Raw genomic sequence first — 12,247 nt, forward strand, 5'->3', positions numbered from 1 at the left:
AAAATCCTATGCCATAACACAATTAATGAAGCAGATGTTCACAAAACATTATTTTTATTGCCTGTGCAGGCTTATTGCACTCCTTTTATGAATATGCACACTCTTACATTTAAAAACAGGTTTGCTTGTGTGGGGCTGTGCACAACTTGAGCTCTCCCTTGCTAAGGATCACAAAGCTGCAGGGGGAGCAGGAGGCACGCCAAGATCTTGTCGGAACCCGTGAAGATGCAATGATCATCAAAACAGTAAGTGACTTTCCAGTCTCCCTTCCTTCCCTCCCCAGGCAAGCCAGGGCATTGCCAGATGCTGCTGCTGACTCAAAGTAAGTAGTTACTGCTCCGGATGCTCTTCGGCAGAAGTTGCTGCTCTCAAGCCAACCTGTGATGGTTTAACAATTTATCTGCTTACTGAGTCTTGAAATAACCTGATCTATAAACACAAGGTATTTGTTCTATAGACAAAAGTATGAACACAGTCAGGAGACCAATGAAATGGGTAGGGAAGAGAAGATAATAATCTTGGGGTCTGGAGGGAAAGGGAGAACTAGACAGAACAGGCAAAGGGGAGCTTTGGGGTAGGCTGGGATAGAACAGTCTAGTCCAGAGATGCAAAAGCTGTGCCAGGTTGTCTGTGCCCTACATATCATCAGGTAACAACATATTCTTTCTCATACGCTACATACCACTGTAAATGAATAAAAATAAACTGGAAAATAAATAGAGGGCTTTGAATGGACAGGGGAGATAAATGATTACTTAACTCCATGATAAAGTTACTGAGGGTAGCTTTGGGAGAGGAAAATTAAGCTGGGACTGGACAAAGAATGCTTGAAGCTACTGACTGTTATGGTCTAATGACAAAAGAAAAAAAAAAATCCACTTCCATGGGTGGCTCACAGAGGATAAGCTGAGTAGACACATACCCACTAAAATTAAATGGCTGAATTATCATAATATGGGGTATCAGCTGAGAATGAGTTGAATGAAGGACAGAACAGGTATAAAAATCAATGTCTGAGGTGCAGGTGGCAGGCAGTGCACTTCTTTGTGAGCCACAATACTGAAAAGGGCAGAGGACTACTATGAAGAATCAGGGAAAGGCACTGATTTGAAAGTTCTAGTATTTGAAGTACATGTGGCAAATGTGGAACTTGTGAATCTATCAATGAAAATGGCAAATCTGACCCAAGCATGACAGCATTTGAAAAGGCCTGTTTTTTCCTACATTCAGGGAGCATATAATGAAATTAATCTATCTTATGTATCCCTCTTACTGTATCTGTACCTTAGAAAGAAACTAAAAATCCTTTCAATCTTGTTTTGTTTTTTTTTTTTTGTCCTCGCTGGCTTCTACCAACTCCCAATCCTTCTAGTTACTGGAAGACCAATTTGTGTTGAGTCACTCTTCAGCTTAAGCTGGGTGGCCAAATTGTTCCTGGAGGCATAATTTCTCTTACTTCTTATAACCAGAATACTTTCAGCATTATGCACTAAGTGGCAGTGGACACTACCTTGTACCAATATGAGCAAATGAAATAGAATGATGACAAAAAACATCTATTGTTTTAAAATAAATTAGCAGCAATTACAGCATTTATAAAAACAGGGAAAGTAGAGCAGAACAATTTTCATTTCACAGTACCACTATCATATATCAGCATCAGGGTATCTAAAGGAACAAAATAACAGCATTTAAAATGCCATATGACTTCAATTCAGCCTGAGCCTTCATGCATTGTTACAATTTTTCATATTATTTTAGAATGTAATACAAGGATATGTAGAATTTTGAATCCGAGTTTGGTCTTTATATAGTCCATACTATCTTTTTCATTTTATATTAATGCAAAAGATGCTTTTGCGTATTTGCTATTAATGCCTAATAGATGCTTTGTAGTTGGAATACATAATATATTCTTATAGGAGTTATTTTCTAATGCAAGAGATTCCTTTTTTCATTTCTGGAGATAAATCTCACAACAGAAATGAACAATTGTGCATCCTACTCAAGCTGAACAGATATGTATCTCCATCATTCACCATCACTCCATGTTAGATTTAGAGTCAACCAAAAATAATTGGTACAGTTAATGCTGTTAAATAAAACCTGCACTTTTTATTCAGACTTAACTACTATTTCAAATCTCTCTTAATTCTATTTTCAGAATCCCCTGAGTGAAACAATACTTTATTCTACTTTAGTATGTAGGATGTACGGACATTCAGAGACTCTGCTCACCAATAGTCATTGACAAACCACACTCAGCCTAAAGAAAGGTGGATTTCCAAGATGTATGGTAAACTAACCTTAGAAAAAACTCCTGGCATTCGTTACATCTTCTGGATTGCACAGGTGCACATCCATCTTCTCCCATATATGGAAAATAAGAACTGCATCCTCCATTCAAATGCTTTTAACTTATTTACAGCTAGACTGGAGACAATATTTATCATCACAAAGTATAAAGCCAAATGTCCTTTTTCTTCAGGAGCACCAAAGATTAACAGATTAGAATGTTTTCCACATGTCCACTTTACTGTCAAGAGAATATTAAAGAAGTTTTCCAGCTTCCGCAGCTCAGCCAGATGTCAATGGATCCCACAGTGAAGCAAAATTGGCAGAGTAGCCTTCTCATGACCCCAGCATTGTTTTATCAAGGATCAGTTTAAAAGTATAAAGGGCCCATTTCTTGCTGAGATCTGTAATGTTTTTCAGCCCTTTTCCCCTGCAATTACACAAAAGCGCTGACTTTGTTGAACTACTGATATGCAGTAGTATTTCTTATGACTTCTCTCACACTGTGCTGTAATTGCTGTTTATGTTGGCACAAGAAAAGTACCACATCTTGTTTCCACTGTACATTTCCGGACTCTGGTTTCAGTAACATCAGTGTAGGATATTGTACTGGGCATATGTTTTGTTGTGTAAACATTAACTGGTAATTTACCCTGTCAATCTCCCCAGTATGGCTTCTAATTACCAGGGCTTGAGGGGCTTGAGATGGACATTTTACAAAATATTTACAGCAGCTATCCTGCTTCTTTTTTTTCTTCATGGTTATTTGTGTTTTGAAAATCATTGCAAGAGTAAAAAGCTCTATCAAATGAAGTAAACAACTCCATCAAATGCCATTAAAAAAAACCCTGAAACCAAATGTATTCATTCTTTTGCACCTCATTCTCTAGAGTAACTAAAGACCACTTTCCCAACTAGTTAAGCAAACATCATGGCAATATTACAGTAAACATGATAGTATAGTAAAGTACCAGATATTTCTGTTTGTTTGCAATTTGATTATTCCCTTTATATTTTTTAACAAGAAAAAAAAAAGTCTATTGGCAGTTTTTTCTTAAAATTCACTCTTGCTAAATAGCCTGTGAACTTGCAAATGGCTGTGCACATCCTTATTTGATTCAAGACTCAGACAAATGTACTTAACAAATGGGACCACTAAGGTCTTGTTAGAAAATCTAATGCAAAAATTCAGAACCAAGGAACAATCTCCCATTAAGAGCTATGGAATATATGTTTTAGTCATTCATCTGTATAATTTCAAGGAAGTAGCACTTTATATTTTGTGCAAAAAATACAGTGTCTTGAGTCAGATTCCAGGATGGGAATGATTCCAGTAACAATAATTACAGTAACATGGGCAAAGAAGATGCCATCAAATAGGGCATTTTTTGGCCACCGTAGGCAGAGAGAATTTTTATTTCAAATAAAATTTTCATCACAATTTTCATTATAATGCAAGACACTTTTTTTTTAACCTGTGATAGTTTCTCATCATCTATTGTTCCATTATAATTGGATCAACTTTATAATTTACATCACACTACAGTACCTTAGCATGTTACACTATCTCCCCTTCAAATACATTGACTAATTAATTGTTAGCATTAAGGTGGGGAGCCACAAAACGTAAAATGCCTTGAAAATATTTTTCTCTTATTCTGATGGAAGTTCCTTTTTATAAAAAGACATCTGTAATTGTCTATCCAATGTATCTGCCAGCAGTAAAGCCAAAACACTTCTTTTGTTTTAAAAGGCTTTCAATTTAGCACCTTGTATTTTGCTATAGATGCATGTTTTATTGCTCTGATAAATCTTTTATTTTGTTTACTTGGTTTATTCTTTAGAGGAAAAAATGCTCCATCAAGTTAAAAATTATTTCCTATTGTTGCAGCTCCTAGTGCAAGCAAAATTTAACTTCTATGAACATTGGAGAAAAAAAATCTTTTTTTTCTGTAAGTGTTTACTTCATGTATTTGAATGGAGTCCATTAAGCAAATCACATCATTTGCCTCTGGCAATCAGTTGCACTAAGCAACAAAGAAGAAAAAAGTAAACAGGCAAACATGCAAGCTGGTAGTGTTATACACTACCATTCATTTATGTTTAAAAATTACAAAAAAAAGTTTTCATTTCTGAATGCCTGGCTGTTTCAATTCATAGTGCAATATTTCAAAATAAAAAAATAGATGAGTGACAACTTATTTGACTCGGGAGACTGTTTCTGTGTTGCTTCAGCACAGCACAGAATGAAAAAAGTGATTGTCATACTTGAGGTACTACATCAGCTTTGGTTTCTGTCTTAGCTGAAGAGTCATCTTCAACTAATTCCAATTATGCAAATCCTCCCTTGTTCTCCCAAGCTACAAAGATCCACCCAACACTCATTTGGAGTGAGTTCAGAACTCCAGCCTTCTGGTCACAGTTATCTGGAGATTTTCTGCAGTTTAATTTACCTTAGAAAACACACTAAGATCTTGTTTAAAGCCACTTGATACATCTCAAAATAGGAAATAATTCTCCCTCCGTCATTGTTTGCTAGATAATAATAAAATTCCTTCTGAGGAGCTGTAAATATGCAAGAATGGCCAGAGGTTTAATTCCACCCCCTCAGCACAGCTGTCTGTAGAGCTGCCCAAAAAGGAAGGAAGCATCATCCTGTAAACACTACACTTCCCTACTGGAGACCCTGGGATTTGTCATTTCCCAAGTCCAGCCATGGCAAACTCCTCTGACCCTTGCTTAGGTCTGAAATTCAGGTTCCATGTGATGTCCTCTTTTTCAGGCAAAAACTAGAATACACACAGTCACAAATAGTGAAAGGTCATGAAAGCAAAAATTTCCAAGAGGGAAAGCATTGTAGTGATTCTGACCTTTTTTTTACAGTTGCTATTAAACTTCAAGAAAAACTACTTTAGGGTAAAAAGGGAGAGGGAGTAATTCTCATCAAGTAGAAAAATAAACATGCCTAAAAGCCATTTATCTTCTTCCAGCTGATGTGTACAGATTAAAGTTCCATATGATTATAGGGAGAACTTCTAAAAACAAGTCAAGCAACACTTATAGAAAAAAAAAATTCAAAAAAGAATATAAATTAAATGAGGAATTAAATTTCTGGGGAAAAATGGTCTTAAAGGTACTTAATAGTATCTTGACCAAATTTTTGAATTTTTTCTTTCACAATTCTTTTTTAAATTATGTTTAAATATTGTGTTTTATTTCTGTCACTGCTCCACATACCTTTTTAGTGTCCAGCATATAAACTCAAATCCCCAGAGACATTAGCAGCACACTCAGAGCTGACCAGAACCTCTGAAATCTCATCTCCAGAGACAGCCTTGGATGTCATTATGGAATGTCATTTGTGGAATGCCCCAAATGCTACTAGGAATGACAGCAAAAACCTCTCTTTTGTGTGGCTAATGCACAGGAAGTTGTTCTCTTTTGTGGCAATATATATGACCAAAAACCTAAATGGCATCAGGACTGGAATTCAACTGTCCACTGTGTGTAACTCTTGCATAGTCCTGGGCACAGCTTTGCCCTGGGGCAGACAGAGCTCCACCAAGCAATTTCTGGCACAGTCTGGGAACTAGCATCCTTTAGGGACCATCCATAGTTGTCAGTCTGGAATTTTGGAGGGTAAGAGTTTGGTTTCTGGGATGCAAGTTTTACATAGCAATCGGCCAGAGTACCAGAGAAGCCAGGATGTGCTGAGCATGGCAACCCTTTAAAGGAGTGACACAGCCTCTGTAGGAATGCAAACCCTATTGAGACATACAAGCTCATCTCTAAAATTACCATGGCAGCTGATGAGACAGCGACTGAGGAAGAAATGCATGTTGTGGCAGGGGTACTGAGAAGGGAGAATGGGATGGGCCTGCAAGGATGGGTTCTGAGATGAGCCAATTGTGTAGGATTGTATTTGTAGAAATCCCATTTCATTTTTTGTGGAAGTTGAAAGGTGTCGGTGAGACAAGCAAGACACTATAAAACTAAAAGGAGAAGTAACAACTGCAGAGAACTAGCTTGTCTTTCTGTGGATGAGAGAGTGCTTATGTAATGCTGAATAAGGCAAAATAAACAATCTTCAGACCAATGGAAATTCTTTATTTTCCAGTCATCTAGATAATCAAGACTTTCATTTTTAAAAATTGAATCAAACACTGCTGTAAAATAACGGTTATCAGTTCAATTCCTGATTGCTACAGGCAGTCATCTCATTAAACCTACAGCCAAGTCACTATCAATCATGCAAAAAACACCCCAAAATACTACCTTTTAAGCATGCAATCCAAGGCACAATAGAAATATGCATGGGGAATTTGACACCAGTGTGCCCTCACCATGCATTTTATGCATGCTAAAGATCAGTGATTTCAGGTTTTTAGTGCTGTGTTTTCACAGCTTCTAAAAGTACTAAATATTTATTTTAAATGTGGTTTAGCATTTTGAAAACTATTTTATACTAATTTGTTCTATAAACACCTGAAACCCTTTTTTTTTAAGCCTTCTTACATTTCCAGCATTTGGAAGTAATTTGTTTCTAGTCCAAAAAAATGAATGTCTGTCTCTAACAAAAAGAGCTGGATTGCTGCCCAATCCACTTCAGAACTGGATGATGCTGACTTTTAGCCGTTTAAATAGTCAAGTTAAACAAGACACTGTTGGGATGATAAAAGGGGGTCTGTAAAGAGACTGTTGCTCTGGCTATGTGGACTTAAAATTATCAAACAAGGACTAAGAAAACAGTGAAAGAGAGAAAAAAAATAAACATAAGTACCAGGGAAAACATTCAGGTTAGGTGAATGCAGGAGCACAGTATCTGTTCACATCATTCTTTCCCCTTGCCAGTGAACTCCCAGCAGGATATTTACTCTGCTTAAGCACTGACAGAGGCCAAGGATGGCCAAAAGGAATTATAAAAGACAACAAAGTGAAGGGGACATTGACTCTAATAGGCTGTGTAGAGTATTACCCTAAAAAGCAACTGTAATCTGCTAATTTTGTATCTAAATTATATTCTCTGCAATTTTGCGTGAGCCTTGTTTGCAAACTCTACTGTGCAAGCTTCTTAAAATCTGGAAAAAGGTGAAAAAACAGAACTGTCTTCTCATATCTTATTAATACCAGTTCCTTTCCCCTTTTCAAACTATTCAACAGTTCCAGATAAAACAACTAAAGATGCAGCAGAACAGAATCTGATGAAGACCAGAAAACCACCTAAAGTAAATTCTCTGAATCTGCTTATTTTTGCATAGAAAGAAGTGTATTCCCAAGAGGACAAAGATGCACAGTAATGAAAGCAATATTAGAAATGTATTTTAGGTACTGATCAACCAAGTCAGTATGGCCTTAATGGTTCTTGATTTAATGAATCAGAAAATGATCATGAAGCTTAAATTGGAATGTACCATTGACACTGCAGGATGAAATGTGCAAGAGAATGCAAATTTCAGGATGGGGAACTCAGAAATTAAAGCACTTAAGAGATGATAAGGCAAGATAGAATAAAACAGCATTCCAAGAAAAAGAAGTGTGCGAGTAGGACACAAGCACAGAAGAAGAATATTTGGGACAAATTAATTTCTTTAATAAATACACAGCTTCAATACTATTTGTATAGAAATGATCTTTGCTTTTAAGACAGAAAACTAAAATCACTTCAGATTTTATTTGTATAGTTGCTGATATGATTTTCCATTTATATTCCATTTAGACATAGAGTGATATGTATGAATTTGCAAAGATACAAAGAAAGATGCATAGATTTGCATGTAAAAATCAAATGTTTAAAAATACTTTAGAAGATAGTTGAGGTTTGATTGTAAGCCAAAGGAAAGTCATGTCTACTGTTTCAAGTCAGCTCTAGTGAGTAATTTGAAGATGAGAATAATCTATATCTGATGAAGGATCTCTTTTCTTAGTATCCTGAAACAGACTTAGACTTGAGGTTTGTTGGTTCAGTAACCAGGCCTGAAAGCTTCTGAAATCCAATATTACAGCATATTACAGCCAGCTAAACAATGTACATTTCTATTATTCATTAATCCTTTATAGTAAGCTAAGTTTCATTTCAAATAAAAAATCAAAACCCACAAAACCATACATACAGGCTACCTATTGGTATACGCATGTAAACAAATCTGCCTCAGGAACTCTCACTGCTATTTCAATACAAATATTACAACACAATAACAAATATAGTCCCCTTCCTATCCTAAAATGTTCAAACAATAAGAACCTTGAAGCAAAGTCTACTATTTAGGTTCTTCCCCAGTTATACTGTAATAGTTATAATAATAGTAATGATTAATTTATTTGTGGACTCTCACACTATCAAGGTTTTCTGAAGCATAAGGATAGGGGTCAAAAACTTACAGTTCCTCAAAAATTGCACACTGTGCACATTCTGCAAAAAGCAGCAGAAAGCAATAAAAATACAGTTGCTAATTCTTTTGTACTGATCTAAGAGAAGAGTAAAACTAGGGTTGCTAATTCTCTTGTACTGATTTGGGAAAAGAGCAGGAGTGGTGCTGCCTGTTCATTTGCTTAATTCCTTATTTTGCTGACATTACAGGCAAAACCATAAAACCAGTACCAAAAAAAAACCCAAAAAATCAAAAAGACAAAATACTGGAAAACATCTGTCAGATTTTGAGCATGAACACCTATGTTTTATTTTCTTCCCATATGTAGGTCTGATTTATCCATTTGTGAAGTATGTTTTTACATTTACAATAGTAACTAGCTGACTGCTCACAGTAGCAATATTGTTTGATTGAATGCAAGCCTTTTTTCTACTTTCTCAAAGTAGACACCCTCTTTTTAAGATTTCTTCAGAGGAAGAAAATGAATATTTAGTAGCCTGCTACCTTTGCATAATTCACCTGCCATTTCTCCCCTAACTTATCTGCTTTCAAATAGAGTATTATTCACCTGTCTTGTTAGCTATCAATCTCAAACAATTCTACCCACATGCTTTTCTACTGTCATATACTTCTTTGCCTCCAACATCTGCTTTTTTAATTGCTAGGTTTAGCTAAGTGCTATGTCATTTCCACAGAGAAGGGGGAATAAAAGGAAACAGAAACAAAAAGGCATATTGATGTTTTCTAAAGAATTTTATTTTACTGACAACATTTTGCCTAGCTTGCTAACAATTCAAAAGTACTGTTTATACTTTCAGACCCAGAAAAAACACAGTAAGTGCCCTGGATAATTTAATTCTTAGAAAAATCCAAAAGTAGAAATCTGGGAATACCCTTATTTAAAAGAACAGGCATGTTGCAGTAAAGTCTTTTGCTTTACCTAAAATTGTGGCTTAAAGTCTCTTGCTTTACCTTTAAAATTTTCTCTTATGTTTGATCTCAAACATTTTCTTTTGCATGTTTTAGAATATAACACAGATTTCCACTTACAAATTGTGCTAGCTATCCTGTTTCTCATAATTGAAACCTAAAATTTGGAAAAAATTAATTTCTACAAGTTAGAACAATTACCCTTTAACATGAGCATTACAGTATTGCAAATCATTCATTTAAGCAGGAAAACCTAGGATCCAAAAGCCAATATATCCACAACTCTGCTGATGGATTCTTTCCAGCTTAAAGAAGTTCCATTTCATAATTCCATTTGTTTCCTGCCATTTAGCCAACTTTCCACTTATTACATGCCTCCACACCTTAATATGAACTTTCAGTGCAGAACACTGTAAATTGTTTTCTGAAAAATCAAAGCATGTGATGGCCTTTGTACATCTTTTGTCTTCTTTGGCAGTGATTGCCTTGAAGAATTCCAGCAAAATACTGAAGCATAACCAGCCCTTCCTGAATTCTGTACAGCTACCCTCAGTCAAGCTGAATTTTTTTTTTTAATGTTTCTGTATCTGAACCTTGAAATTAGTTTCTGAAGATCTCTGTTAAGTCTTCTGCAGTTTACTGGCATATATTTGTAAACAGCAGAGGAAAGCAAACTTGTGAGGTCTGCTGAAGCCTTTCCATTTCTATGCTTTCCTAAAAATAGGAATGCAAGCATATTAATTTTTTTTCAATATCCCCAAATATGTTCATACTTCATATTGCAATTCTCTCCTACGCTCACATTGTGCTTCATAATGTCTTCAGAGTGTCAGGTTGTGCAGGATCAAAGAAATGGAAGGTTACAGGACTCAGATAATTTGATTAGGCACATAAGTATTTTGATCACTTGCTCACTCATATACCTTAGCTGTTTAATCTAAAAAATAAATTCTACACAAAACTTGAAATCTATTCTGTTTTTAAATTTCAATTTTAAAAATTAAGTTTTAAATCTTCAAAAAAACTATCTGTACTTGTCTGATGAACTTCCTCTGTTTTTTTCCTAGACTTCACAAAGTAAAAGAGACAAGCCTTATTTCAGTTTTACAAATATAAAAAAAAAAAAGTAAGAAAAAGCCATGGGTACAGTGACATGTCAAATTAGGAAAAGACAAGCCAAGATGTATGTTATGGTTCCTGCCTCCTGTACCTCCTTAATTCCATACAGTACCTCCCTATTAGCTTAGAAAAAGTCTGTAAGACAGTATTGAAATTTTAACTGAACTGTCATGATTATTTTTTGCTCTGTTAAAATTTAGTTCACATATAAATAATTTGATTGCCAGGTAGTGAGTGCCCCAGCACGCTGCTGAAAAACCCCAAAATACTAGTATCATTTAATGCATTATTGAAGCAAGAATTTTGGCAGGTCAATACAAGTTCAATTTGTCAGTTACCGTAGAACTCCCCAAAACCAGTATTTTTTGATGTTTGTAGCAACAGACAAATCTGGCCGGACCAGCTTCCTCAGCTAAAAAGTGCATATTCACTGTCATAGGAGAAATTCTTAGCACAATGAGTACAAGCAAGGCTTCACAATGTTTCATAGTGTGGCTTCACTTTTTCATAGATAAGCCTTCCTTATCTATCTTGGCCTTAAAACAGAAGTGTCAATTCATTGTACTGCACTATAACTCTGGATGATTGTGCTTTTCAGGGAAATAAAAAGAAAATGTTGCTTACAAATGAAGAATGATAAGGTATTAGTTTGGGTTATTTTTTTTTCTTTCTTGATCACTACATAAAACTCATAAAAACTAAATTAAAGATATTGGGCTTATAACTTTTTACAACATAGTTTCATAAAACTGTACTGAAGAAAATTATCCTGTTGCTTCTTTTTAAATCAAGAGATTAATTGGTGTAAGTTTGTATGTGTAATTCAGTGAAAAGGTAATAAATAACCAACAGAAACCTTGAAACAATTTATCTGGAAGTAATATACACATGCATTTGCCTTTTTTCCTATTCAGCCTTCCACCACTTCTATCCATATTTTCATGCCATTTTACCATTATTTTATTTTATCACTCCTCTCTTCTCTTCAGCTACCTAACTTGCTTGGCTTCTAGCTGTAACTACTAACCATTCACTGGGATAAGCTAGGATAAGCCATTATTCTTGTAGATAGCTACTAAAATATGCCAGACAAATGCAAGGTGATAGAACTGAGTGCAGGATACAAATGTTAAGTGAATCTTCTAGCAGAGAAGTGTTCTTACACGTGATGCATTTATTTGGAAATTCACCACTATGGGCATTACAGATATATTCTCTTATGTCAGGCGAGAATGACAGAAATTCAGATCTGAAAACTTAAAGAAAAATGTCAGTGAACATAATCTGGCACCTGAGAGAGACATTTAAGTGCTGTCAGACACTGAGACTAATTTCTCAGGCTTTCTTGAGTTTGTTTTTTTACCAACAGAGCTGCAAGTGGAGATCTGTTAGGGGTTTTTGTATGCCCAGACACCAGGAAATGCTTTCTGAATTTAACTGAGTAGGAGTATCTTGCCTCTGCAAGACAAAGCCTCCAGCTGAGCTCCAAGATCAAAGCACATGAGACCTGCCAACTCTCAGAACCCACTCCACTA

At 35.6% G+C, this 12,247-nt stretch overlaps 1 protein-coding gene and 2 long non-coding RNA genes across 7 annotated transcripts in view; 1 reads left to right on the top strand and 2 right to left on the bottom strand.

The window, feature by feature from the left end:
• HMGCLL1 (3-hydroxy-3-methylglutaryl-CoA lyase like 1) overlaps nucleotides 1–12,247 on the bottom strand; it is a 74,844-nt gene that overhangs the window by 11,412 nt on the left and 51,185 nt on the right. The window lies entirely within an intron of this gene.
• On the top strand, nucleotides 6,089–9,391 carry LOC137470402 (uncharacterized). Its single transcript, XR_010997037.1, has 2 exons — nucleotides 6,089–6,242; nucleotides 9,244–9,391. It is a non-coding gene; the product is annotated as an uncharacterized lncRNA (long non-coding RNA).
• On the bottom strand, nucleotides 9,398–10,367 carry LOC137470403 (uncharacterized). The gene is made up of 2 exons (XR_010997038.1): nucleotides 9,636–10,367; nucleotides 9,398–9,603 (listed from the first exon to the last, which is right to left on the bottom strand). It is a non-coding gene; the product is annotated as an uncharacterized lncRNA (long non-coding RNA).

This window comes from Anomalospiza imberbis, chromosome 3, assembly GCF_031753505.1.
Source record: "Anomalospiza imberbis isolate Cuckoo-Finch-1a 21T00152 chromosome 3, ASM3175350v1, whole genome shotgun sequence".
Classification (NCBI taxonomy): domain Eukaryota; kingdom Metazoa; phylum Chordata; class Aves; order Passeriformes; family Viduidae; genus Anomalospiza; species Anomalospiza imberbis.